At 41.2% G+C, this 5,691-nt stretch overlaps 1 long non-coding RNA gene across 1 annotated transcript; it reads left to right on the top strand.

Annotated features, from left to right (window-relative positions):
* Nucleotides 1–3,298: 3,298 nt before the first annotated feature.
* On the top strand, nt 3,299–5,691 carry LOC143413648 (uncharacterized). The gene is made up of 3 exons (XR_013094267.1): nt 3,299–3,495; nt 4,430–4,603; nt 4,835–5,691. It is a non-coding gene; the product is annotated as an uncharacterized LOC143413648 (long non-coding RNA).

Here is a 5,691-nt window from a genome sequence, read left to right as displayed (position 1 = left end):
AGAGGGAGGGGAGACAATGAGAGAAGAAGAGGCAGCTGTGCAGCGTAACGACAGAATAACTCCAGTTTTGTGTCTTTTCCATTCTAGCTGAAGTACGGGACAAACTTTGTTTCTTTTCAGCTCAATACGACACGCGTAATATTTTCTCTGAATACGTGACAATTCCGTTTTTTACGGGACGGTTGGCAACTCTACTAATTAACCTTATGAATAAAATGAAGTTCACTATCAGTAACATCAAAGCTTTGGGATCTTTTAAACATCATTAGGCGCGTTGGTGCTGTCTGTCCTGTCTGTGAGCGCAGAACAAGCTCACAAAGCAGCAGCTCGGGGATGAATGACGTCACACACATGAGTCCTCTGTCGGAATATAGGAAAACACGGACATTCTTATCAATCTCAAAAATACCCCCGGACGCCCCTCACAGAACGTAAAAAGAGGACATGTCCGGGGAAAAGAGGACGGTTGGTCACCCTATTCTTCATTATACTAAAAATCAGCAGCAAAACAAATCCCAGAGTTTGTCAAGATGAGAGGTCAACCTTTTTCTGGTTTATTGCGCATACACTTTGTAGTTAAACCTAAAAGGTGATGGGAGACTCGCATGCTAGGCAAGTGTACATTGGCTCTGCTTTCACTATTCTAAGATCAGTCATAAGCCAAGATTTCTTCGGAGCTACTTTTCGCCAACAGACAAGCTTCTATGATTTATTATTGTAACAGATATGTTTTCTCTTACTGACTACTTTGGCCAACATTTGTGATGTAGAGGAGTTAGAGTACAGAAGAACTTTTTTCTGCTAAAAAAAAAAGAAGTTATTCAGGTGTGACACCAGATATGAAAGAAAACCGGTTGGGATATTCAGGAACAAGCCAGGAACCACCAAGGCTCAAATCTGCCATGACCTGGAAGCTGCTGGAACACCAGCACTGTCCACATTGAAGCCAGTTTTACATCGCCATGGACTGTGAGGATGTCGACCAAGAACGAAGCTCCTGCTACAAAACTGACACATTCAAGCTTTACTGAAATGTGTGGCTGCCCACACGAACAAGCCAAATGTCTCCTGGAGAAAAGTTTGATTGTCAGACAAGACAAAGAATGTTTGGCCACAATGACAAGAGGTAAGGTTGCAGGAGTAAAGGTGATTCTTTCAAACCTTAGAACACTGTACTTGGTGTCAAGCATGGTGGTGGTAGCATCATGCTTTCGGGCTGTTTTACTGCCAGTGGTACTGGTACATTACACAAAGTGGATGGAACAATGAAGGAGGAGGACTACCTCCAAATTCTTCAACTGATTCTTCAAGCTGCTTTTTCTGGCTTTTAAACGTCCTCGGCACACTTTTCCTCCTTTAGCTCCACGGCATGTTTTTTTTTTCTTAGCTCATGTTCCCTTGTTTTCGGTGAAGTGCAGCTCTTCACAGCTGAGAGCCGTCGCAGGCTAAATGTACTTCCTCTTCTGCTCGGCTGTATTCCATATGCTTCATCATTAAAAGTGCGGCTGCTGTAAGGAGTCATGTATAAATGTTGAATCGCAGCGGCGTGCGGTGGCACTCCAGAGACGACAGATGTTAGTGCAGAGACAATTAATTAACAAGCGAAGGAAACCCAGGGGGGACGGCGGGGACAGTTTGGACGTCATGGTCACGGAGATCTGGTTCTGATCCTGTTCTGATCGAGTGGATCCGCCTGCAGTATTTTTTCTAACTTCCAACGCCACCACAACACAGACCAGATAATTTTAGATTTCAGAATTTATCAGTTAAGGGTGAAAAATAACAATATAACCTCAGACATGTGACATGGGTGTTTTGTTAGCAAATGAAAACTTAAACAAAAGAAACTTTGGTTGGATAATAAGACTTTCCACATTTTCAAATGCAATTAAATGATTAAACAGTTATAGATTTTATCTTAATAATAAATTATAATAAATAAAATAAGATATCCCTTAATGGGAACCTTAAAGTGAACTCATCATGCTCATTTCAAACTCTAATCTCTAAATAAAACTCAGCTGAACTGAGTGTCTTGATACCTGTGCTCTGTTAGAGTAGCTCTGCGTTGCCCTTTATATTTAATTATTTCTTTTACTTTCTTTTACTTCTCTGCAAAGTTTCATGACATTCAGACTGCAGACAGGTCAAGGACCCTGAAAACACTTCTGAGGAACAACTCCAATAAAGCTCACTTAAAGTTTCAACATTTGCTCCCTGAATGTTCAGTGACCTCCATCACCTCCCATCCACCTCCCGTCCTCCACCATCGGACAGATGCGAGCGCTCCTGCAGTGCCGAATGCACGCTGAGCTGAGCGGAGTGTCGCTGATGGCGAGGCACATAATCGGCGTCCTGCATTACATCATAAGTAACCACAGCTGCAGGAAGTTTCAGGTCCTGACAGGAGAGGAGCCATTTATCAGAGACCACCACAGACCATGTGGACTGGATGAAGAAGGTGGCCCCACTGCTGCTCAGCATCACCTATTATTTTAACATCATGTAGCTGCGCACACACACAGACACACAGTTTGTCAGGGCTCATGTTTCTGCAAAGGAAACCACATTTCCCATCAGCCCTTTTGTTCATTACCTGGTGCTTACTGTGAGTGTTTTTACCATGATTTTGATACTTTTTGTGTCATCAACATGAACAGTCACCATGTGTCACGACACATCAGCAACAGCAGACTGAGCACAGAACCATGTGCTGTATTATTAATGTTTATGTTTATTACACTCACTCAGGTGCCACACACAGACTGTATGTAATAGATGGACCTGATGAGGTCATAAGCGTGGGGTAGGCAGGATGTGGCCAAATGTGACATCTGGCCTCTGTCAGGTTTACCTGTGGCTGAGATGAAGCAGCCAGACTTACCACAAGTCAACACCTTAAGAAGGCCAAATTTAGCCCAAAATGCAGGTGTGCGTGACATCAGGGCTAAACCCTTTAACCAATAAGATGTATGCGTGCTTGTTTCTGTTCGTACCTGATAGTTAACTGATGATTAACTCATCATCCTATACATGGAATCCTGAGTGATGTTTAAGTCGTGTGATTACAGTTGAGTTTCTTGAGTAACACCTTATTTGGTGTGGATTTCTGTGCATAGGTTAGGTGGAGAGATTATAATTGTACCTGCTCTTCTCATTGTTTTTAATCTAGTCCAGCTGAAACTGCAGACAGAATGCACTTCCACAGACTTTCTTCTGATAGGCTGGCTTACACAACCAGGAGGTTTGTCCAGTAGGTGGGTGGGGCTTCTGTGCCTGAGAGGATTTATGAGCTGTGTCCACACTTGAAATTACATAGTGACCATAATAGCCACTGGAAGTGAGCGGAACTTTTCTCAACATCTAGGCGAGTGATTGGAACGACTACCAACAAGAGTGACAAATAACATTGACTGACTTTGTAGCAAATACATTAAAATAGGCAACCAAATCTTGGAATATCTGCAAGTGACTAGTCATCAGCTTCAAACTGAAGTGTGTACCTGTAACTTTGTTAACTGAAAATGTGAATTATGTTGCAGTTTATTGTATTCAGTGTTTTTTTTTCTTATTTCCATTGCCTAACAGATATCTCACCAATATCACCAAACAACTGACTTTTACCTCAACACAGACTCCAACACAAACTCCAAAAGGACAAAAACGATAAGCAGTCTGTTTATAGGACTTTGGCTTAGCTGCTAGCAAGCAAGCTAAAGTTAGCCAGCTAGCGCTATGGTGATTATCAAGCAGTTTGTCTGCGTTAGCAGGTAAGCTAACGTAAGATAATATTAGCCAGAAAAAGAACAGTATTATCTCATGAAGCCTGAAGCTGTGAATGGATAACACTGAATAATTTATTCTAATTCCTGGGCTTTATCTTGTAATGTTGCTAGCTGTTCAAATTACTTGGTCAGCTAACATTAAAAGCTATCACCAGATTGATGCAGCTAGCTGGCTAAATAACGTTAGGGCTACAAAACACTAGCTTCATTAATACTGACTTTATCCATCAGTAAATCATGTGGCACAAAGCAAAGAAGTCTAACTAACATTTACTTTTGGCAATTTATGGTAAATGGCCTGCATTTGTATAGCGCTTTACTCAGTCCCTAAGGACCCCAAAGCGCTTTACACTACATTCAGTCATTCACCCATTCACACACACATTCACACACTGGCAATGGCAAGCTACGTTGTAGCCACAGCTGCCCTGGGGCACACTGATGATTCCCTTTTTATGTGCAACTTAAAATGTGCACGAAGAGGCTCTTTATTCATTGATCAGGTGGGGAAACTTTTGGGTCAGCTGCAGGAAGTGTCATCAGGATTTTTACTGTCCCAAAGAAGCTTTTACAAATCAAAAAATCCTAATAGTTGTGATGAACTAGTGCAGATGTGTACAAAGGTTGTGTCTTTTTCGCTGTAGTGAAGCTGAGGATCGTCTGCAGCCCACATGCTGCCACCTTCAATGTAACTTGTCACTCCGAATTATCCTTCACCTCTGTGACACGCCGCAGGTTAACAGTCCAACCGTAAAGTGGCGGTGCTAATGCTCAGCAGCTGGCTGCTTTTCTGTGGTTAAATCAGAGTTTACAAGCTGGTAAGTTGAGCTAAGACAAGTGATTAATAAAGACACTGAAACAGAGTCAGAAATCAGTGTGTTTGCAGGCCCCTTGGATCTTTTTCCCAACCCAGAAATAAACATATCACATTTAATCTGTTACAAAAGTACAAATCTGCATTGTGACGCACAAACGAGCTGCTTCATTTGAGATTAAATGCAGCAAAATGAAATAAAGACTACATTTAAGCAGTTGTGTTTCCTCCACAGCCAGCTGGTGTCCGTACGGAGGCTTCGACAGCACGGAGAGGATGTGAGAAACGTGGGAAGCAGAGGGAGATCTCCCGGGACTGACAAAACAACTCCCTAACAAAGGAGATATTAACCCGAGGAGGAATCCCAATCCAGGCCGTTTGAAGCTGACAGTTAATGAGAGTCTGCAAAAATCTGTTTACAGCTCAAACTGCAGCCTGGAATTAAATATTGGACTCTGTATGTGTTTGAGTTTAACTTGACATCTTTCTTTCTTTTTTAACTGAAATGATCTAAAGTTGAAGTAAAAAAAGAAAAAACAAAGATGCTGACAATGGGGTCTGATAGTGGTGATTTAAATTTGTTCCATAGTCAGTAGTTTTGGACAGATTATCGTGACCTTGGGGGCTGGACATAAATTTGTCATGGGAGAAAAAAAAGAAGGGATAGCAGATGAGGAGAAGAAAGAAAGGAGAGGATGGGAAATAAGAAATAGGAAAATTCCAGGGGAAAGAAAATCAGGGAAGATGGAATGAAGGAAAAAGAAAGTTAGGAAAGAAACACAAAATTGGAAATGATTAAAGGTTGAAGAAAAGAAGAATACAAAGGCAGGAATTTTGTCCCGTTATAAATGATAGTAGGCATAGTTGTCTTATGGATGAATTTGAAGCAGTTTTATCTGAAACGGTTCAGATGTTTAATCTATTGCTTTCTGAGCATTGATTTGTTTGTTTTAGTGTCCCTGAACATGATTTTTTTTTCCTTTTAAAAGGCAAAAAACCCATAAAACTACACTTAGAAATACCCAGTTTTGAGTCTTACATGTCACAGTTTTTTACACTTAATTTGTAATAAAAAGATTTTAATTCTACAAA

This window comes from Maylandia zebra, linkage group LG2, assembly GCF_041146795.1.
Source record: "Maylandia zebra isolate NMK-2024a linkage group LG2, Mzebra_GT3a, whole genome shotgun sequence".
Taxonomy (NCBI): Eukaryota; Metazoa; Chordata; class Actinopteri; order Cichliformes; family Cichlidae; genus Maylandia; species Maylandia zebra.
The sequence above is the reverse complement of the archived record's forward strand: the minus strand, read 5'-3'. Positions and strand labels throughout refer to the sequence as shown.